The 22,580-nt window shown below is 48.4% G+C and overlaps 5 non-coding genes and 3 pseudogenes across 5 annotated transcripts; all 8 read left to right on the plus strand.

The window, feature by feature from the left end:
* Positions 1-8,231: 8,231 nt before the first annotated feature.
* Positions 8,232-8,373, plus strand: LOC142253714 (U2 spliceosomal RNA; annotated as a pseudogene).
* A 697-nt stretch (positions 8,374-9,070) lies between these two features.
* On the plus strand, positions 9,071-9,267 carry LOC142253072 (U2 spliceosomal RNA). Its single transcript, XR_012726392.1, has one exon. It is a non-coding gene; the product is annotated as a U2 spliceosomal RNA (small nuclear RNA).
* A 1,388-nt stretch (positions 9,268-10,655) lies between these two features.
* On the plus strand, positions 10,656-10,782 carry LOC142253643 (U2 spliceosomal RNA; annotated as a pseudogene).
* Positions 10,783-11,466: 684 nt separating this feature from the next.
* On the plus strand, positions 11,467-11,662 carry LOC142253274 (U2 spliceosomal RNA). The gene has a single exon (XR_012726581.1). It is a non-coding gene; the product is annotated as a U2 spliceosomal RNA (small nuclear RNA).
* Positions 11,663-13,050: 1,388 nt separating this feature from the next.
* Positions 13,051-13,241, plus strand: LOC142252065 (U2 spliceosomal RNA). The gene has a single exon (XR_012725461.1). It is a non-coding gene; the product is annotated as a U2 spliceosomal RNA (small nuclear RNA).
* Positions 13,242-15,167: 1,926 nt separating this feature from the next.
* Positions 15,168-15,372, plus strand: LOC142252963 (U2 spliceosomal RNA; annotated as a pseudogene).
* A 2,190-nt stretch (positions 15,373-17,562) lies between these two features.
* LOC142252984 (U2 spliceosomal RNA) lies at positions 17,563-17,755 on the plus strand. Its single transcript, XR_012726330.1, has one exon. It is a non-coding gene; the product is annotated as a U2 spliceosomal RNA (small nuclear RNA).
* Positions 17,756-19,143: 1,388 nt separating this feature from the next.
* On the plus strand, positions 19,144-19,334 carry LOC142252066 (U2 spliceosomal RNA). The gene has a single exon (XR_012725462.1). It is a non-coding gene; the product is annotated as a U2 spliceosomal RNA (small nuclear RNA).
* The last annotated feature ends 3,246 nt before the right edge of the window (positions 19,335-22,580 follow it).

Consider the following 22,580-nt stretch of genomic DNA (forward strand, 5'->3'; position numbering starts at 1 on the left):
GGGTGTCTGATCTGGCTCATGAGAAAGCTATGTGGGGACCACGGGGGAACACTATTCTCCTTAAGGAGACTTTGCAAGCCAGTCCGGCTGCCAGGTAAGGGGACTTATAGCTGCAATGCCCCTAAAATTCCACGGGGGAACACTATTCTCCTTAAGGAGACTTTGCAAGCCAGTCTGGCTGCCAGGTAAGGGGACTTATAGCTGCAATGCCCCTCTGGGAAATATTCAAATTGTCTCTCCAGTAAAGGAGACAAACTCTAGCACAGCGCCACCTATTGGAAGTAGCGATCCTAAAAGTCACAAGTGGATTTTCGACAATCCTTTGCAATATGACTCAGGATATATAAGCCAGATCAGAATCCCAATTTGCAGACACGGTGTTTCGGGGTGCTTGCCCCTCGTCAGTGCAAAGTATGGGGGTGTCTGATCTGGCTCATGAGAAAGCTATGTGGGGACCACGGGGGAACACTATTCTCCTTAAGGAGACTTTGCAAGCCAGTCTGGCTGCCAGGTAAGGGGACTTATAGCTGCAATGCCCCTAAAATTCCACGGGGGAACACTATTCTCCTTAAGGAGACATTGCAAGCCAGTCTGGCTGCCAGGTAAGGGGACTTATAGCTGCAATGCCCCTCTGGGAAATATTCAAATTGTCTCTCCAGTAAAGGAGACAAACTCTAGCACAGCGCCACCTATTGGAAGTAGCGATCCTAAAAGTCACAAGTGGATTTTCGACAATCCTTTGCAATATGACTCAGGATATATAAGCCAGATCAGAATCCCAATTTGCAGACACGGTGTTTCGGGGTGCTTGCCCCTCGTCAGTGCAAAGTATGGGGGTGTCTGATCTGGCTCATGAGAAAGCTATGTGGGGACCACGGGGGAACACTATTCTCCTTAAGGAGACTTTGCAAGCCAGTCTGGCTGCCAGGTAAGGGGACTTATAGCTGCAATGCCCCTAAAATTCCACGGGGGAACACTATTCTCCTTAAGGAGACTTTGCAAGCCAGTCTGGCTGCCAGGTAAGGGGACTTATAGCTGCAATGCCCCTCTGGGAAATATTCAAATTGTCTCTCCAGTAAAGGAGACAAACTCTAGCACAGCGCCACCTATTGGAAGTAGCGATCCTAAAAGTCACAAGTGGATTTTCGACAATCCTTTGCAATATGACTCAGGATATATAAGCCAGATCAGAATCCCAATTTGCAGACACGGTGTTTCGGGGTGCTTGCCCCTCGTCAGTGCAAAGTATGGGGGTGTCTGATCTGGCTCATGAGAAAGCTATGTGGGGACCACGGGGGAACACTATTCTCCTTAAGGAGACTTTGCAAGCCAGTCTGGCTGCCAGGTAAGGGGACTTATAGCTGCAATGCCCCTAAAATTCCACGGGGGAACACTATTCTCCTTAAGGAGACTTTGCAAGCCAGTCTGGCTGCCAGGTAAGGGGACTTATAGCTGCAATGCCCCTCTGGGAAATATTCAAATTGTCTCTCCAGTAAAGGAGACAAACTCTAGCACAGCGCCACCTATTGGAAGTAGCGATCCTAAAAGTCACAAGTGGATTTTCGACAATCCTTTGCAATATGACTCAGGATATATAAGCCAGATCAGAATCCCAATTTGCAGACACGGTGTTTCGGGGTGCTTGCCCCTCGTCAGTGCAAAGTATGGGGGTGTCTGATCTGGCTCATGAGAAAGCTATGTGGGGACCACGGGGGAACACTATTCTCCTTAAGGAGACTTTGCAAGCCAGTCTGGCTGCCAGGTAAGGGGACTTATAGCTGCAATGCCCCTAAAATTCCACGGGGGAACACTATTCTCCTTAAGGAGACATTGCAAGCCAGTCTGGCTGCCAGGTAAGGGGACTTATAGCTGCAATGCCCCTCTGGGAAATATTCAAATTGTCTCTCCAGTAAAGGAGACAAACTCTAGCACAGCGCCACCTATTGGAAGTAGCGATCCTAAAAGTCACAAGTGGATTTTCGACAATCCTTTGCAATATGACTCAGGATATATAAGCCAGATCAGAATCCCAATTTGCAGACACGGTGTTTCGGGGTGCTTGCCCCTCGTCAGTGCAAAGTATGGGGGTGTCTGATCTGGCTCATGAGAAAGCTATGTGGGGACCACGGGGGAACACTATTCTCCTTAAGGAGACTTTGCAAGCCAGTCTGGCTGCCAGGTAAGGGGACTTATAGCTGCAATGCCCCTAAAATTCCACGGGGGAACACTATTCTCCTTAAGGAGACTTTGCAAGCCAGTCTGGCTGCCAGGTAAGGGGACTTATAGCTGCAATGCCCCTCTGGGAAATATTCAAATTGTCTCTCCAGTAAAGGAGACAAACTCTAGCACAGCGCCACCTATTGGAAGTAGCGATCCTAAAAGTCACAAGTGGATTTTCGACAATCCTTTGCAATATGACTCAGGATATATAAGCCAGATCAGAATCCCAATTTGCAGACACGGTGTTTCGGGGTGCTTGCCCCTCGTCAGTGCAAAGTATGGGGGTGTCTGATCTGGCTCATGAGAAAGCTATGTGGGGACCACGGGGGAACACTATTCTCCTTAAGGAGACTTTGCAAGCCAGTCTGGCTGCCAGGTAAGGGGACTTATAGCTGCAATGCCCCTAAAATTCCACGGGGGAACACTATTCTCCTTAAGGAGACTTTGCAAGCCAGTCTGGCTGCCAGGTAAGGGGACTTATAGCTGCAATGCCCCTCTGGGAAATATTCAAATTGTCTCTCCAGTAAAGGAGACAAACTCTAGCACAGCGCCACCTATTGGAAGTAGCGATCCTAAAAGTCACAAGTGGATTTTCGACAATCCTTTGCAATATGACTCAGGATATATAAGCCAGATCAGAATCCCAATTTGCAGACACGGTGTTTCGGGGTGCTTGCCCCTCGTCAGTGCAAAGTATGGGGGTGTCTGATCTGGCTCATGAGAAAGCTATGTGGGGACCACGGGGGAACACTATTCTCCTTAAGGAGACTTTGCAAGCCAGTCTGGCTGCCAGGTAAGGGGACTTATAGCTGCAATGCCCCTAAAATTCCACGGGGGAACACTATTCTCCTTAAGGAGACTTTGCAAGCCAGTCTGGCTGCCAGGTAAGGGGACTTATAGCTGCAATGCCCCTCTGGGAAATATTCAAATTGTCTCTCCAGTAAAGGAGACAAACTCTAGCACAGCGCCACCTATTGGAAGTAGCGATCCTAAAAGTCACAAGTGGATTTTCGACAATCCTTTGCAATATGACTCAGGATATATAAGCCAGATCAGAATCCCAATTTGCAGACACGGTGTTTCGGGGTGCTTGCCCCTCGTCAGTGCAAAGTATGGGGGTGTCTGATCTGGCTCATGAGAAAGCTATGTGGGGACCACGGGGGAACACTATTCTCCTTAAGGAGACTTTGCAAGCCAGTCTGGCTGCCAGGTAAGGGGACTTATAGCTGCAATGCCCCTAAAATTCCACGGGGGAACACTATTCTCCTTAAGGAGACTTTGCAAGCCAGTCTGGCTGCCAGGTAAGGGGACTTATAGCTGCAATGCCCCTCTGGGAAATATTCAAATTGTCTCTCCAGTAAAGGAGACAAACTCTAGCACAGCGCCACCTATTGGAAGTAGCGATCCTAAAAGTCACAAGTGGATTTTCGACAATCCTTTGCAATATGACTCAGGATATATAAGCCAGATCAGAATCCCAATTTGCAGACACGGTGTTTCGGGGTGCTTGCCCCTCGTCAGTGCAAAGTATGGGGGTGTCTGATCTGGCTCATGAGAAAGCTATGTGGGGACCACGGGGGAACACTATTCTCCTTAAGGAGACTTTGCAAGCCAGTCTGGCTGCCAGGTAAGGGGACTTATAGCTGCAATGCCCCTAAAATTCCACGGGGGAACACTATTCTCCTTAAGGAGACTTTGCAAGCCAGTCTGGCTGCCAGGTAAGGGGACTTATAGCTGCAATGCCCCTCTGGGAAATATTCAAATTGTCTCTCCAGTAAAGGAGACAAACTCTAGCACAGCGCCACCTATTGGAAGTAGCGATCCTAAAAGTCACAAGTGGATTTTCGACAATCCTTTGCAATATGACTCAGGATATATAAGCCAGATCAGAATCCCAATTTGCAGACACGGTGTTTCGGGGTGCTTGCCCCTCGTCAGTGCAAAGTATGGGGGTGTCTGATCTGGCTCATGAGAAAGCTATGTGGGGACCACGGGGGAACACTATTCTCCTTAAGGAGACTTTGCAAGCCAGTCTGGCTGCCAGGTAAGGGGACTTATAGCTGCAATGCCCCTAAAATTCCACGGGGGAACACTATTCTCCTTAAGGAGACTTTGCAAGCCAGTCTGGCTGCCAGGTAAGGGGACTTATAGCTGCAATGCCCCTCTGGGAAATATTCAAATTGTCTCTCCAGTAAAGGAGACAAACTCTAGCACAGCGCCACCTATTGGAAGTAGCGATCCTAAAAGTCACAAGTGGATTTTCGACAATCCTTTGCAATATGACTCAGGATATATAAGCCAGATCAGAATCCCAATTTGCAGACACGGTGTTTCGGGGTGCTTGCCCCTCGTCAGTGCAAAGTATGGGAGTGTCTGATCTGGCTCATGAGAAAGCTATGTGGGGACCACGGGGGAACACTATTCTCCTTAAGGAGACTTTGCAAGCCAGTCTGGCTGCCAGGTAAGGGGACTTATAGCTGCAATGCCCCTAAAATTCCACGGGGGAACACTATTCTCCTTAAGGAGACTTTGCAAGCCAGTCTGGCTGCCAGGTAAGGGGACTTATAGCTGCAATGCCCCTCTGGGAAATATTCAAATTGTCTCTCCAGTAAAGGAGACAAACTCTAGCACAGCGCCACCTATTGGAAGTAGCGATCCTAAAAGTCACAAGTGGATTTTCGACAATCCTTTGCAATATGACTCAGGATATATAAGCCAGATCAGAATCCCAATTTGCAGACACGGTGTTTCGGGGTGCTTGCCCCTCGTCAGTGCAAAGTATGGGGGTGTCTGATCTGGCTCATGAGAAAGCTATGTGGGGACCACGGGGGAACACTATTCTCCTTAAGGAGACTTTGCAAGCCAGTCTGGCTGCCAGGTAAGGGGACTTATAGCTGCAATGCCCCTAAAATTCCACGGGGGAACACTATTCTCCTTAAGGAGACTTTGCAAGCCAGTCTGGCTGCCAGGTAAGGGGACTTATAGCTGCAATGCCCCTCTGGGAAATATTCAAATTGTCTCTCCAGTAAAGGAGACAAACTCTAGCACAGCGCCACCTATTGGAAGTAGCGATCCTAAAAGTCACAAGTGGATTTTCGACAATCCTTTGCAATATGACTCAGGATATATAAGCCAGATCAGAATCCCAATTTGCAGACACGGTGTTTCGGGGTGCTTGCCCCTCGTCAGTGCAAAGTATGGGGGTGTCTGATCTGGCTCATGAGAAAGCTATGTGGGGACCACGGGGGAACACTATTCTCCTTAAGGAGACTTTGCAAGCCAGTCTGGCTGCCAGGTAAGGGGACTTATAGCTGCAATGCCCCTAAAATTCCACGGGGGAACACTATTCTCCTTAAGGAGACTTTGCAAGCCAGTCTGGCTGCCAGGTAAGGGGACTTATAGCTGCAATGCCCCTCTGGGAAATATTCAAATTGTCTCTCCAGTAAAGGAGACAAACTCTAGCACAGCGCCACCTATTGGAAGTAGCGATCCTAAAAGTCACAAGTGGATTTTCGACAATCCTTTGCAATATGACTCAGGATATATAAGCCAGATCAGAATCCCAATTTGCAGACACGGTGTTTCGGGGTGCTTGCCCCTCGTCAGTGCAAAGTATGGGGGTGTCTGATCTGGCTCATGAGAAAGCTATGTGGGGACCACGGGGGAACACTATTCTCCTTAAGGAGACTTTGCAAGCCAGTCTGGCTGCCAGGTAAGGGGACTTATAGCTGCAATGCCCCTAAAATTCCACGGGGGAACACTATTCTCCTTAAGGAGACTTTGCAAGCCAGTCTGGCTGCCAGGTAAGGGGACTTATAGCTGCAATGCCCCTCTGGGAAATATTCAAATTGTCTCTCCAGTAAAGGAGACAAACTCTAGCACAGCGCCACCTATTGGAAGTAGCGATCCTAAAAGTCACAAGTGGATTTTCGACAATCCTTTGCAATATGACTCAGGATATATAAGCCAGATCAGAATCCCAATTTGCAGACACGGTGTTTCGGGGTGCTTGCCCCTCGTCAGTGCAAAGTATGGGGGTGTCTGATCTGGCTCATGAGAAAGCTATGTGGGGACCACGGGGGAACACTATTCTCCTTAAGGAGACTTTGCAAGCCAGTCTGGCTGCCAGGTAAGGGGACTTATAGCTGCAATGCCCCTAAAATTCCACGGGGGAACACTATTCTCCTTAAGGAGACTTTGCAAGCCAGTCTGGCTGCCAGGTAAGGGGACTTATAGCTGCAATGCCCCTCTGGGAAATATTCAAATTGTCTCTCCAGTAAAGGAGACAAACTCTAGCACAGCGCCACCTATTGGAAGTAGCGATCCTAAAAGTCACAAGTGGATTTTCGACAATCCTTTGCAATATGACTCAGGATATATAAGCCAGATCAGAATCCCAATTTGCAGACACGGTGTTTCGGGGTGCTTGCCCCTCGTCAGTGCAAAGTATGGGGGTGTCTGATCTGGCTCATGAGAAAGCTATGTGGGGACCACGGGGGAACACTATTCTCCTTAAGGAGACTTTGCAAGCCAGTCTGGCTGCCAGGTAAGGGGACTTATAGCTGCAATGCCCCTAAAATTCCACGGGGGAGCACTATTCTCCTTAAGGAGACTTTGCAAGCCAGTCTGGCTGCCAGGTAAGGGGACTTATAGCTGCAATGCCCCTCTGGGAAATATTCAAATTGTCTCTCCAGTAAAGGAGACAAACTCTAGCACAGCGCCACCTATTGGAAGTAGCGATCCTAAAAGTCACAAGTGGATTTTCGACAATCCTTTGCAATATGACTCAGGATATATAAGCCAGATCAGAATCCCAATTTGCAGACACGGTGTTTCGGGGTGCTTGCCCCTCGTCAGTGCAAAGTATGGGGGTGTCTGATCTGGCTCATGAGAAAGCTATGTGGGGACCACGGGGGAACACTATTCTCCTTAAGGAGACTTTGCAAGCCAGTCTGGCTGCCAGGTAAGGGGACTTATAGCTGCAATGCCCCTAAAATTCTCGGCCTGTTTATTCCTATCATGCATTGGTTTTTGGGGTTTTCTTTGAGTAATGATGATCTCTTTAGTAGTCTGTTGGCGCCCTCTCCTGGAGGAATAGTTTGCTTGCTCTTGGACATTCTAAAAGAGAGGTCATGATAGACATTGAGCTTCTGAGCTCAATTGGGGACAGTCATGGGTGATGAATGTTTGCAACCTGCTGCAAAGCCTCATACCGCAATATAAGGAACGTCAAATACTAAGAAAGGGCGGCCTATGAAAGAATTACTACTTTCAATAAGTACACTTAAACGGCTAATTGGGAATAGAAAAACTGTAAAAAGCCCTCTGAGAAAGCCCCCCTCTAACCTTTGATAGTAAGTTTTTCTGTAGTCTGCCTGTTGATGTATTTTCCGTTTGAACTGTGCACAACATGAAGAGACGGAACACTGGCGGCTTGTCACAATGCCCCCGCTGACATCACAATAGCGCTGCTGCCTAGAAAACAAGCTGCGCAGCAGAAGTTGTTCTTTGGGTGGGAGGGTGGGCTAGTGTAAGGAGGGGGCAAGCTCTTTTTTTCCCGGGTGGTAGGGGGATGACAGGAGAAGGGATGCGGGTGGTGAGAAGGGTACAGAGGGCAGGGTTTGGGGGCTGGGAAGGAAAGGGAAAAGATTAGGGTTTGGGGATGATGAAAGGGCTTTCTACGGGTAAGGATGGCAAAGGGTGGCAGTGACGGAAAGTCAGGCAACCTGTCCTGTCCGTCTTTTTGTATCGTGAATTGGAAAGACTGCAAGGGGGAGGGGAGTTGCTTGCGCCCTAAAGGAGGAGTTATTCAGATTCATTGCAGTGGGGGGCGGCGGCTGCAAAACGCACCATTCTTCTTGTTTTTGCTCTGCAAAGCAGCCTTTTCAAGGGTTGGCTTGGGTGACAAAATGTCTTCTGTAGGCGTGGGTTTGTCTCCCTCTCGCTCTCTTTCCCTAAGATGTGTCCGGCATAGGCCAGGGTGCCACTCGAGGCCCAAACCAATTCTGGTTATCGCTTCTCGGCCTTTTGGCTAAGATCAAGTGTAGTATCGTTCGAAAAGGTGGTTTAAGGCTCCGGCCACCTTAGTACAATGATGCAATGCACACTGGAAGGTTGCGCTTGTTAGTACTTTGGGAGGATAGTATATCCATCTAGAGGAAACCATGGCCCTACCAGGATCGAGGCTATTAGACTGAGTAAGTGTGGGGGTTATGGTGCAATGTGCCCCAGGAATGGACACCCTGGAGGGAGTCTGAACTTGCTAGGTTGGGACCCTGGTAAGCCTCAGACTCTGTCGCACGCCGCGCCTTGCCTATTCATACTTTCCAAGCATATTGCCCTATCCCGGCCTTCTGGCTAAGAAGGGAAATTTTTATAATCCCGGTCGGAGGTCCGGTCAGCTTTGGGCTGAGAAACCAACACCCGGTTGGAGGTCCGGGTCAGCTTTGGCTGAGAAACCAACACCCGGTTGGAGGTCCGGTTAGCCTTGGGCTGAGAAACCAACACCCGGTTGGAGGTCCGGTCAGCCTTGGGCTGAAAAACCAACACCCGGTTGGAGGTCCGGTCAGCCTTGGGCTGAGAAACCAACACCGGTTGACGGTCCGGGCAGTCTCGGCTGCGAAACCAACGACTAGTAGCTCCCTACTCCACTTGGGTAAGATGCCTCGGTGGACGCTGGGAGCAACAACAAGGCTCAACCAGGCTTCGGCTTGGGGGAGCACCGAAGATCCCTGACCCTCGCTGTGGCCTTCTGGCTCGGAGGGACGGGGTTGATTTTTGGGGATCCTCTTCTCACGGAGGGGTCCACACGAATCCTAGCCTTTGCACTGTTTTTGGTGTGACTTCGGTCATGCATTTTTGCGGTGCTTTGGAAAGCTTCATTAAATCAAAAAATCTGTTCTTATCAGTTTAATATCTGATACGTCCCCTATCTGGGGACCATATATTAAATGGATTTTTAGAACAGGGAGATGGAAAAAGAGCTTGCTCTGTCCACTCCACGCATTGACCTGGTATTGCAGTACCTCCAGGAACGGTGCACCCCTTCTTAACCCAGTTTCCAAAAGCAGAACTCAATTCACCTGATTCATATTAGCCCGGTTTAATGAATTGGAAGAAAGCATACGTCTTCATATGCACCTCAATTTGGCCCATTCACTTTTCACACTTCCTCCTTTTGTTTTTTATCTTTCACACTTTTGACTTTCTTTATTCATCCAAATAGCAAACTCATCACCACTCAACCTGACCAACTCGGCTATGTCCCGTGCTGCAGTTCTCTGTCTTATCTAGATCATTTGCAATTGAATGGAATAGATCCCTTTTGGACAAAGTGGATTCACCTGCTGCTGCAGTGACCACAGGTGTGATAAGATCTAGAATTGGCGTCTGGTGCGATCTCTCCGCTTCCACTCCAAAGAAAGTTACCTGTTTATTCCTATCATGCATTGGTTTTTGGGGTTTTCTTTGAGTAATGATGATCTCTTTAGTAGTCTGTTGGCGCCCTCTCCTGGAGGAATAGTTTGCTTGCTCTTGGACATTCTAAAAGAGAGGTCATGATAGACATTGAGCTTCTGAGCTCAATTGGGGACAGTCATGGGTGATGAATGTTTGCAACCTGCTGCAAAGCCTCATACCGCAATATAAGGAACGTCAAATACTAAGAAAGGGCGGCCTATGAAAGAATTACTACTTTCAATAAGTACACTTAAACGGCTAATTGGGAATAGAAAAACTGTAAAAAGCCCTCTGAGAAAGCCCCCCTCTAACCTTTGATAGTAAGTTTTTCTGTAGTCTGCCTGTTGATGTATTTTCCGTTTGAACTGTGCACAACATGAAGAGACGGAACACTGGCGGCTTGTCACAATGCCCCCGCTGACATCACAATAGCGCTGCTGCCTAGAAAACAAGCTGCGCAGCAGAAGTTGTTCTTTGGGTGGGAGGGTGGGCTAGTGTAAGGAGGGGGCAAGCTCTTTTTTTCCCGGGTGGTAGGGGGATGACAGGAGAAGGGATGCGGGTGGTGAGAAGGGTACAGAGGGCAGGGTTTGGGGGCTGGGAAGGAAAGGGAAAAGATTAGGGTTTGGGGATGATGAAAGGGCTTTCTACGGGTAAGGATGGCAAAGGGTGGCAGTGACGGAAAGTCAGGCAACCTGTCCTGTCCGTCTTTTTGTATCGTGAATTGGAAAGACTGCAAGGGGGAGGGGAGTTGCTTGCGCCCTAAAGGAGGAGTTATTCAGATTCATTGCAGTGGGGGGCGGCGGCTGCAAAACGCACCATTCTTCTTGTTTTTGCTCTGCAAAGCAGCCTTTTCAAGGGTTGGCTTGGGTGACAAAATGTCTTCTGTAGGCGTGGGTTTGTCTCCCTCTCGCTCTCTCTCCCTAAGATGTGTCCGGCATAGGCCAGGGTGCCACTCGAGGCCCAAACCAATTCTGGTTATCGCTTCTCGGCCTTTTGGCTAAGATCAAGTGTAGTATCTGTGAGGCTCGGCAGATGCAATGCACACTGGAAGGTTGCGCTTGCTAGTACTCTTGATGTATAGTATATTCATCTAGAGGAAAACATGGTCCTACCAGGATCGAGGCTATTAGACTGAGTAAGTGTGGGGGCTATGGTGCAATGTGCCCCAGGACTGACGACCCTGGAGTGTGTCTGAGCTTGCTGGCTTGGGACCCCGGCGAGCCTTGGGCTCTGTAGCACACCGTACCTTGCCCTTTCATACTTTCTGAGCATATTGCTCTATCCCGGCCTTCTGGCTAGGAAGGGAAATTTTTATAATCATGGTCGGAGGTCCGTTCAGCTTTGGGCTGAGAAACCAACACCCGGTTGGAGGTCCGGGTCAGCTTCGGCTGAGAAACCAACACCCGGTTGGAGGTCTGGGTCAGCTTCGGCTGAGAAACCAACACCCGGTTGGAGGTCCGGGTCAGCTTCGGCTGAGAAACCAACACCCGGTTGGAGGTCCGGTTAGCCTTGGGCTGAGAAACCAACACCGGTTGACGGTCCGGGCAGTTTCGGCTGCGAAACCAACAACTAGTAGCTCTCTACTCCACTTGGGTAAGATGCCTGGGTGGATGCTGGGAGCAACGACAAGGCTCAACCAGGCTTCGGCTTGGGGGAGCACCGAAGATCCCTGACCCTTGCTGTGGCCTTCTGGCTCGGAGGGACGGGGTTGATTTTTGGGGACCCTCTCCTCACGGAGGGGTCCACACGAATCCTAGCCTTTGCACTGTTTTTGGTGTGACTTCGGTCATGCATTTTTTGCGGTGCTTTGGAAAGCTTCATTAAATCAAAATCTGTTCTTATCAGTTTAATATCTGATACGTCCCCTATCTGGGGACCGTATATTAAATGGATTTTTAGAACAGGGAGATGGAAAAAGAGCTTGCTCTGTCCACTCCACGCATTGACCTGGTATTGCAGTACCTCCAGGAACGGTGCACCCCTTCTTAACCCAGTTTCCAAAAGCAGAACTCAATTCACCTGATTCATATTAGCCCGGTTTAATGAATTGGAAGAAAGCATACGTCTTCATATGCACCTCAATTTGGCCCATTCACTTTTCACACTTCCTCCTTTTGTTTTTTATCTTTCACACTTTTGACTTTCTTTATTCATCCAAATAGCAAACTCATCACCACTCAACCTGACCAACTCGGCTATGTCCCGTGCTGCAGTTCTCTGTCTTATCTAGATCATTTGCAATTGAATGGAATAGATCCCTTTTGGACAAAGTGGATTCACCTGCTGCTGCAGTGACCACAGGTGTGATAAGATCTAGAATTGGCATCTGGTGCGATCTCTCCGCTTCCACTCCAAAGAAAGTTACCTGTTTATTCCTATCATGCATTGGTTTTTGGGGTTTTCTTTGAGTAATGATGATCTCTTTAGTAGTCTGTTGGCGCCCTCTCCTGGAGGAATAGTTTGCTTGCTCTTGGACATTCTAAAAGAGAGGTCATGATAGACATTGAGCTTCTGAGCTCAATTGGGGACAGTCATGGGTGATGAATGTTTGCAACCTGCTGCAAAGCCTCATACCGCAATATAAGGAACGTCAAATACTAAGAAAGGGCGGCCTATGAAAGAATTACTACTTTCAATAAGTACACTTAAACGGCTAATTGGGAATAGAAAAACTGTAAAAAGCCCTCTGAGAAAGCCCCCCTCTAACCTTTGATAGTAAGTTTTTCTGTAGTCTGCCTGTTGATGTATTTTCCGTTTGAACTGTGCACAACATGAAGAGACGGAACACTGGCGGCTTGTCACAATGCCCCCGCTGACATCACAATAGCGCTGCTGCCTAGAAAACAAGCTGCGCAGCAGAAGTTGTTCTTTGGGTGGGAGGGTGGGCTAGTGTAAGGAGGGGGCAAGCTCTTTTTTTCCCGGGTGGTAGGGGGATGACAGGAGAAGGGATGCGGGTGGTGAGAAGGGTACAGAGGGCAGGGTTTGGGGGCTGGGAAGGAAAGGGAAAAGATTAGGGTTTGGGGATGATGAAAGGGCTTTCTACGGGTAAGGATGGCAAAGGGTGGCAGTGACGGAAAGTCAGGCAACCTGTCCTGTCCGTCTTTTTGTATCGTGAATTGGAAAGACTGCAAGGGGGAGGGGAGTTGCTTGCGCCCTAAAGGAGGAGTTATTCAGATTCATTGCAGTGGGGGGCGGCGGCTGCAAAACGCACCATTCTTCTTGTTTTTGCTCTGCAAAGCAGCCTTTTCAAGGGTTGGCTTGGGTGACAAAATGTCTTCTGTAGGCGTGGGTTTGTCTCCCTCTCGCTCTCTCTCCCTAAGATGTGTCCGGCATAGGCCAGGGTGCCACTCGAGGCCCAAACCAATTCTGGTTATCGCTTCTCGGCCTTTTGGCTAAGATCAAGTGTAGTATCTGTTCTTATCAGTTTAATATCTGATACGTCCCCTATCTGGGGACCATATATTAAATGGATTTTTAGAACAGGGAGATGGAAAAAGAGCTTGCTCTGTCCACTCCACGCATTGACCTGGTATTGCAGTACCTCCAGGAACGGTGCACCCCTTCTTAACCCAGTTTCCAAAAGCAGAACTCAATTCACCTGATTCATATTAGCCCGGTTTAATGAATTGGAAGAAAGCATACGTCTTCATATGCACCTCAATTTGGCCCATTCACTTTTCACACTTCCTCCTTTTGTTTTTTATCTTTCACACTTTTGACTTTCTTTATTCATCCAAATAGCAAACTCATCACCACTCAACCTGACCAACTCGGCTATGTCCCGTGCTGCAGTTCTCTGTCTTATCTAGATCATTTGCAATTGAATGGAATAGATCCCTTTTGGACAAAGTGGATTCACCTGCTGCTGCAGTGACCACAGGTGTGATAAGATCTAGAATTGGCATCTGGTGCGATCTCTCCGCTTCCACTCCAAAGAAAGTTACCTGTTTATTCCTATCATGCATTGGTTTTTGGGGTTTTCTTTGAGTAATGATGATCTCTTTAGTAGTCTGTTGGCGCCCTCTCCTGGAGGAATAGTTTGCTTGCTCTTGGACATTCTAAAAGAGAGGTCATGATAGACATTGAGCTTCTGAGCTCAATTGGGGACAGTCATGGGTGATGAATGTTTGCAACCTGCTGCAAAGCCTCATACCGCAATATAAGGAACGTCAAATACTAAGAAAGGGCGGCCTATGAAAGAATTACTACTTTCAATAAGTACACTTAAACGGCTAATTGGGAATAGAAAAACTGTAAAAAGCCCTCTGAGAAAGCCCCCCTCTAACCTTTGATAGTAAGTTTTTCTGTAGTCTGCCTGTTGATGTATTTTCCGTTTGAACTGTGCACAACATGAAGAGACGGAACACTGGCGGCTTGTCACAATGCCCCCGCTGACATCACAATAGCGCTGCTGCCTAGAAAACAAGCTGCGCAGCAGAAGTTGTTCTTTGGGTGGGAGGGTGGGCTAGTGTAAGGAGGGGGCAAGCTCTTTTTTTCCCGGGTGGTAGGGGGATGACAGGAGAAGGGATGCGGGTGGTGAGAAGGGTACAGAGGGCAGGGTTTGGGGGCTGGGAAGGAAAGGGAAAAGATTAGGGTTTGGGGATGATGAAAGGGCTTTCTACGGGTAAGGATGGCAAAGGGTGGCAGTGACGGAAAGTCAGGCAACCTGTCCTGTCCGTCTTTTTGTATCGTGAATTGGAAAGACTGCAAGGGGGAGGGGAGTTGCTTGCGCCCTAAAGGAGGAGTTATTCAGATTCATTGCAGTGGGGGGCGGCGGCTGCAAAACGCACCATTCTTCTTGTTTTTGCTCTGCAAAGCAGCCTTTTCAAGGGTTGGCTTGGGTGACAAAATGTCTTCTGTAGGCGTGGGTTTGTCTCCCTCTCGCTCTCTCTCCCTAAGATGTGTCCGGCATAGGCCAGGGTGCCACTCGAGGCCCAAACCAATTCTGGTTATCGCTTCTCGGCCTTTTGGCTAAGATCAAGTGTACCATTCCGTACTTTATGGACTCTTCCCTGGGACTCACACCGTTGGAGCCATCCAGGAGGCTTGGCGCCTTATGAACTGCTTTAAGGACGCTATTTGGGTCGCCAGGAACCGGCTCATCTTGAAGAGGGAGAGGATGTCTATCCAGGATTGCCGCAGGCTGATCCACAGCCTGCTCAGAGACTATTCCATCATGGACAGTCCGGACGACAGCGCCGAGGAGGAGGTTTAGACCTCTTCCATGCCCCCTCCCTCCTTTTCCCGTTATGTGCGTCTTTCAATAAAGCTTCGGGCCTGTGATTTCCCCACCCTATCCCCCTTTTCCCCTACCCCCATCCCCCAATCGCCGGTTCGTCGTTATTTATTGTCTAACTTTTTCTTTCAGCTTGAGTGTTATGGATAAGCATAGGAGTGTGATGTATAGTTTAGTGCGTCGTACTCTATGGCTATGTAAGAAGGATTGTATAGTTCTGTGTGTACGGGGCTGCGGCACTGTACACGGTTTGTTACCTTTTTGTGAGTAGTGCATGATAATAAAGATGCTGTTAAATCAAAAAATCTGTTCTTATCAGTTTAATATCTGATACGTCCCCTATCTGGGGACCATATATTAAATGGATTTTTAGAACAGGGAGATGGAAAAAGAGCTTGCTCTGTCCACTCCACGCATTGACCTGGTATTGCAGTACCTCCAGGAACGGTGCACCCCTTCTTAACCCAGTTTCCAAAAGCAGAACTCAATTCACCTGATTCATATTAGCCCGGTTTAATGAATTGGAAGAAAGCATACGTCTTCATATGCACCTCAATTTGGCCCATTCACTTTTCACACTTCCTCCTTTTGTTTTTTATCTTTCACACTTTTGACTTTCTTTATTCATCCAAATAGCAAACTCATCACCACTCAACCTGACCAACTCGGCTATGTCCCGTGCTGCAGTTCTCTGTCTTATCTAGATCATTTGCAATTGAATGGAATAGATCCCTTTTGGACAAAGTGGATTCACCTGCTGCTGCAGTGACCACAGGTGTGATAAGATCTAGAATTGGCATCTGGTGCGATCTCTCCGCTTCCACTCCAAAGAAAGTTACCTGTTTATTCCTATCATGCATTGGTTTTTGGGGTTTTCTTTGAGTAATGATGATCTCTTTAGTAGTCTGTTGGCGCCCTCTCCTGGAGGAATAGTTTGCTTGCTCTTGGACATTCTAAAAGAGAGGTCATGATAGACATTGAGCTTCTGAGCTCAATTGGGGACAGTCATGGGTGATGAATGTTTGCAACCTGCTGCAAAGCCTCATACCGCAATATAAGGAACGTCAAATACTAAGAAAGGGCGGCCTATGAAAGAATTACTACTTTCAATAAGTACACTTAAACGGCTAATTGGGAATAGAAAAACTGTAAAAAGCCCTCTGAGAAAGCCCCCCTCTAACCTTTGATAGTAAGTTTTTCTGTAGTCTGCCTGTTGATGTATTTTCCGTTTGAACTGTGCACAACATGAAGAGACGGAACACTGGCGGCTTGTCACAATGCCCCCGCTGACATCACAATAGCGCTGCTGCCTAGAAAACAAGCTGCGCAGCAGAAGTTGTTCTTTGGGTGGGAGGGTGGGCTAGTGTAAGGAGGGGGCAAGCTCTTTTTTTCCCGGGTGGTAGGGGGATGACAGGAGAAGGGATGCGGGTGGTGAGAAGGGTACAGAGGGCAGGGTTTGGGGGCTGGGAAGGAAAGGGAAAAGATTAGGGTTTGGGGATGATGAAAGGGCTTTCTACGGGTAAGGATGGCAAAGGGTGGCAGTGACGGAAAGTCAGGCAACCTGTCCTGTCCGTCTTTTTGTATCGTGAATTGGAAAGACTGCAAGGGGGAGGGGAGTTGCTTGCGCCCTAAAGGAGGAGTTATTCAGATTCATTGCAGTGGGGGGCGGCGGCTGCAAAACGCACCATTCTTCTTGTTTTTGCTCTGCAAAGCAGCCTTTTCAAGGGTTGGCTTGGGTGACAAAATGTCTTCTGTAGGCGTGGGTTTGTCTCCCTCTCGCTCTCTCTCCCTAAGATGTGTCCGGCATAGGCCAGGGTGCCACTCGAGGCCCAAACCAATTCTGGTTATCGCTTCTCGGCCTTTTGGCTAAGATCAAGTGTAGTGTTGTTCGAAGAGGTGGTTTAAGCTCCAGGCCACCTTAGTACAATGATACAATGCACACTGGAAGGTTGCGCTTGCTAGTACTCTGGGTGGATAGTATATTCATCTAGTGGAAAACATGGCCCTACCAGGATCGAGGCTATTAGACTGAGTAAGGATGGGGGGCTATGGTACAACGTGCCCCAGGACTGACGACCCTGGAGTGAGTCTGAGCTTGCTGGCTTGGGACCCCGGCAAGCCTTGGGCTCTGTAGCACACCGTACCTTGCCTTTTCATACTTTTTGAGCATATTACCCTATCCCGGCCTTCTGGCTAGGAAGGGAAATTTTTATAATCCCGGTCGGAGGTCTGGTCAGCTTTGGGCTGAGAAACTAACACCCGGTTGGAGGTCCGGGTCAGCTTCGGCTGAGAAACCAACACCCGGTTGGAGGTCTGGGTCAGCTTCGGCTGAGAAACCAACACCCGGTTGGAGGTCCGGTTAGCCTTGGGCTGAAAAACCAACACCGGTTGACGGTCCGGGCAGTTTCGGCTGCGAAACCAACAACTAGTAGCTCTCTACTCCACTTGGGTAAGATGCCTGGGTGGACGCTGGGAGCAACGACAAGGCTCAACCAGGCTTCGGCTTGGGGGAGCACCGAAGATCCCTGACCCTTGCTGTGGCCTTCTGGCTCGGAGGGACGGGGTTGATTTTTGGGGACCCTCTCCTCACGGTGGGGTCCACACGAATCCTAGCCTTTGCACTGTTTTTGGTGTGACTTCGGTCATGCATTTTTTGTGGTGCTTTGGAAAGCTTCATTAAATCAAAAATCTGTTCTTATCAGTTTAATATCTGATACGTCCCCTATCTGGGGACCATATATTAAATGGATTTTTAGAACAGGGAGATGGAAAAAGAGCTTGCTCTGTCCACTCCACGCATTGACCTGGTATTGCAGTACCTCCAGGAACGGTGCACCCCTTCTTAACCCAGTTTCCAAAAGCAGAACTCAATTCACCTGATTCATATTAGCCCGGTTTAATGAATTGGAAGAAAGCATACGTCTTCATATGCACCTCAATTTGGCCCATTCACTTTTCACACTTCCTCCTTTTGTTTTTTATCTTTCACACTTTTGACTTTCTTTATTCATCCAAATAGCAAACTCATCACCACTCAACCTGACCAACTCGGCTATGTCCCGTGCTGCAGTTCTCTGTCTTATCTAGATCATTTGCAATTGAATGGAATAGATCCCTTTTGGACAAAGTGGATTCACCTGCTGCTGCAGTGACCACAGGTGTGATAAGATCTAGAATTGGCATCTGGTGCGATCTCTCCGCTTCCACTCCAAAGAAAGTTACCTGTTTATTCCTATCATGCATTGGTTTTTGGGGTTTTCTTTGAGTAATGATGATCTCTTTAGTAGTCTGTTGGCGCCCTCTCCTGGAGGAATAGTTTGCTTGCTCTTGGACATTCTAAAAGAGAGGTCATGATAGACATTGAGCTTCTGAGCTCAATTGGGGACAGTCATGGGTGATGAATGTTTGCAACCTGCTGCAAAGCCTCATACCGCAATATAAGGAACGTCAAATACTAAGAAAGGGCGGCCTATGAAAGAATTACTACTTTCAATAAGTACACTTAAACGGCTAATTGGGAATAGAAAAACTGTAAAAAGCCCTCTGAGAAAGCCCCCCTCTAACCTTTGATAGTAAGTTTTTCTGTAGTCTGCCTGTTGATGTATTTTCCGTTTGAACTGTGCACAACATGAAGAGACGGAACACTGGCGGCTTGTCACAATGCCCCCGCTGACATCACAATAGCGCTGCTGCCTAGAAAACAAGCTGCGCAGCAGAAGTTGTTCTTTGGGTGGGAGGGTGGGCTAGTGTAAGGAGGGGGCAAGCTCTTTTTTTCCCGGGTGGTAGGGGGATGACAGGAGAAGGGATGCGGGTGGTGAGAAGGGTACAGAGGGCAGGGTTTGGGGGCTGGGAAGGAAAGGGAAAAGATTAGGGTTTGGGGATGATGAAAGGGCTTTCTACGGGTAAGGATGGCAAAGGGTGGCAGTGACGGAAAGTCAGGCAACCTGTCCTGTCCGTCTTTTTGTATCGTGAATTGGAAAGACTGCAAGGGGGAGGGGAGTTGCTTGCGCCCTAAAGGAGGAGTTATTCAGATTCATTGCAGTGGGGGGCGGCGGCTGCAAAACGCACCATTCTTCTTGTTTTTGCTCTGCAAAGCAGCCTTTTCAAGGGTTGGCTTGGGTGACAAAATGTCTTCTGTAGGCGTGGGTTTGTCTCCCTCTCGCTCTCTCTCCCTAAGATGTGTCCGGCATAGGCCAGGGTGCCACTCGAGGCCCAAACCAATTCTGGTTATCGCTTCTCGGCCTTTTGGCTAAGATCAAGTGTAGTATCTGTTCTTATCAGTTTAATATCTGATACGTCCCCTATCTGGGGACCATATATTAAATGGATTTTTAGAACAGGGAGATGGAAAAAGAGCTTGCTCTGTCCACTCCACGCATTGACCTGGTATTGCAGTACCTCCAGGAACGGTGCACCCCTTCTTAACCCAGTTTCCAAAAGCAGAACTCAATTCACCTGATTCATATTAGCCCGGTTTAATGAATTGGAAGAAAGCATACGTCTTCATATGCACCTCAATTTGGCCCATTCACTTTTCACACTTCCTCCTTTTGTTTTTTATCTTTCACACTTTTGACTTTCTTTATTCATCCAAATAGCAAACTCATCACCACTCAACCTGACCAACTCGGCTATGTCCCGTGCTGCAGTTCTCTGTCTTATCTAGATCATTTGCAATTGAATGGAATAGATCCCTTTTGGACAAAGTGGATTCACCTGCTGCTGCAGTGACCACAGGTGTGATAAGATCTAGAATTGGCATCTGGTGCGATCTCTCCGCTTCCACTCCAAAGAAAGTTACCTGTTTATTCCTATCATGCATTGGTTTTTGGGGTTTTCTTTGAGTAATGATGATCTCTTTAGTAGTCTGTTGGCGCCCTCTCCTGGAGGAATAGTTTGCTTGCTCTTGGACATTCTAAAAGAGAGGTCATGATAGACATTGAGCTTCTGAGCTCAATTGGGGACAGTCATGGGTGATGAATGTTTGCAACCTGCTGCAAAGCCTCATACCGCAATATAAGGAACGTCAAATACTAAGAAAGGGCGGCCTATGAAAGAATTACTACTTTCAATAAGTACACTTAAACGGCTAATTGGGAATAGAAAAACTGTAAAAAGCCCTCTGAGAAAGCCCCCCTCTAACCTTTGATAGTAAGTTTTTCTGTAGTCTGCCTGTTGATGTATTTTCCGTTTGAACTGTGCACAACATGAAGAGACGGAACACTGGCGGCTTGTCACAATGCCCCCGCTGACATCACAATAGCGCTGCTGCCTAGAAAACAAGCTGCGCAGCAGAAGTTGTTCTTTGGGTGGGAGGGTGGGCTAGTGTAAGGAGGGGGCAAGCTCTTTTTTTCCCGGGTGGTAGGGGGATGACAGGAGAAGGGATGCGGGTGGTGAGAAGGGTACAGAGGGCAGGGTTTGGGGGCTGGGAAGGAAAGGGAAAAGATTAGGGTTTGGGGATGATGAAAGGGCTTTCTACGGGTAAGGATGGCAAAGGGTGGCAGTGACGGAAAGTCAGGCAACCTGTCCTGTCCGTCTTTTTGTATCGTGAATTGGAAAGACTGCAAGGGGGAGGGGAGTTGCTTGCGCCCTAAAGGAGGAGTTATTCAGATTCATTGCAGTGGGGGGCGGCGGCTGCAAAACGCACCATTCTTCTTGTTTTTGCTCTGCAAAGCAGCCTTTTCAAGGGTTGGCTTGGGTGACAAAATGTCTTCTGTAGGCGTGGGTTTGTCTCCCTCTCGCTCTCTCTCCCTAAGATGTGTCCGGCATAGGCCAGGGTGCCACTCGAGGCCCAAACCAATTCTGGTTATCGCTTCTCGGCCTTTTGGCTGCGATCTGGTGTTGGTAATCCTGCTAGCATCTGGTTGTAGCACATTAGGTGTCTGGGGTACCCCGCCTTTTGGCCTTAGGTGCGGGTCCCACTCTTGTAGTGGGATCCAATCCTCTGCTGCTTTTGGGAGGTGGGCTTAGTCCCCAGACAACGAGTTGCGATCGCTCAGCTGGATTATCTTTGGATTTTCCAGTGAGTATTTTGTTGCGGAAAATCCCCCGTTGCCATGGATGCGGATCCTGGCGATATTCCCACCTATGCTCGCCTAAAGCATACGGTACGGGTATACTTCGATAAAGGAGGGAGTGATGGTCGTGGCCTAAGATATGTCGTGGGAGAGGTGCTTGAACGCACCTTCTCAGTGCGTAAACAGGAAATCTTGGCCATCCAGGACTACCCTCGACGAGGTGTGTTCGATATTACCTTTACAGGAGAGGGTATCCACCGAGATTTCTGTACTAAAACTAAGGATCCGGATGTGATTTTCCAAAAGAAACCATCCCTTAAAGGTATAACTATTGTAGAACACAAAATTGACGATGTAAAGATTCTTATTGTTAAAATTTACTCTCCTTATGTGACTGAGACTGAGATTACTTCATTCCTTAATAATTTTTTTTCCAAGGTGGTGTGTCAAGGGAAGGTAATGAATGAATGTGGCATATGGAGTAGTAAATGGAGGTATGTTGTCACTTGTATTAAGGACCCTACGGTAGCAGGAGGTATACGTTTACCTCCAGCCCGTTTTAAAATAGGTAATACGAATGGCGACCTTTTTTTTAATGGTATGCCTCCCTTTTGTCGTAAATGTAAAAAATATGGACATTCTGATTGTGATGTGACTTGTGTTTCTTGTGGAGGTAAAGATCATAAGACTGATAAATGTCCAAAAGGAAGCATATGTACTAATTGTATGTCAAACACTCACTCTTTTTTCAAATGTCCCTACAGGAATGTCTGGGGAAAATCACGAGTGGAGAAGCCCTCGGCCCCTGACCAACCCTCGGCTGGTTCGGACAGGCCTGTGGGAAGGGAGGATGGAGAGAGAGACGGAGATGAGCCAAGCAAACAAACTCAGGCTGCAGAAGGCGTCCCCGTGTCGGATGAAATGGCGAAGGAAAGGAGGGAACGGCAGGGCAGAAGGCCGGAGGCGGCCTCCGTAGAGAGGCCAGAAGTATCTGCCAAAGGCCAATCCTCGTCTTCGTGTACTCCCGGGATGACTCCCAGATGCCAGACTTCTGGACCAAAGAGACGTAAGTTGCAGGGGTCTCAGAGGGAACCTGAGGTAGTACCCCCTCCGGACCCTCCGGATGATGGTGGGAACCCAATGGCGTGTCAGCAGGAGGGAGTTACCCTACCCTCTTCAGAAATGGAGATGGGGACTGGGGTGGCTGCCTCCGTGATCCCGGAGACCCCGGTCAATGTGCTGATTACACCCGAGGCGCGTGTGCTCGATGAGACTCTCCCTGACTATTCCCTTAAAGGAGATGGGATGGAGTGTCTGGAGCAGGGAGACGGGTCAGCTGACCAGATGCAAATTACTAGTATGAGAACTCAGTCTGTCCCGGGAGGTGTGCAGCCTGAGACGTTAACCAATGGGGAGTCCTCAGATACGGACTCCTTGCAAACGGTCATCTCCGACGATCTATCCTACTCTGAAGGAGACGTCTGAACCAGCTGAGGTAAGAGTTTAGAAATATTTAATTATCCTTCTTCTTTTCTCTTATGGCAGGGGTTAAGGGTGTGTCTCTAAATGTGAGAGGGCTTAAAACACAGGCAAAAAGAGTGGCGTTGTTTGATTTTCTTACTACTCTGACTGCAACTGTATTCTTTTTA

The sequence above is a fragment of the Anomaloglossus baeobatrachus genome, chromosome 9 (genome assembly GCF_048569485.1).
Source record: "Anomaloglossus baeobatrachus isolate aAnoBae1 chromosome 9, aAnoBae1.hap1, whole genome shotgun sequence".
Classification (NCBI taxonomy): Eukaryota; Metazoa; Chordata; class Amphibia; order Anura; family Aromobatidae; genus Anomaloglossus; species Anomaloglossus baeobatrachus.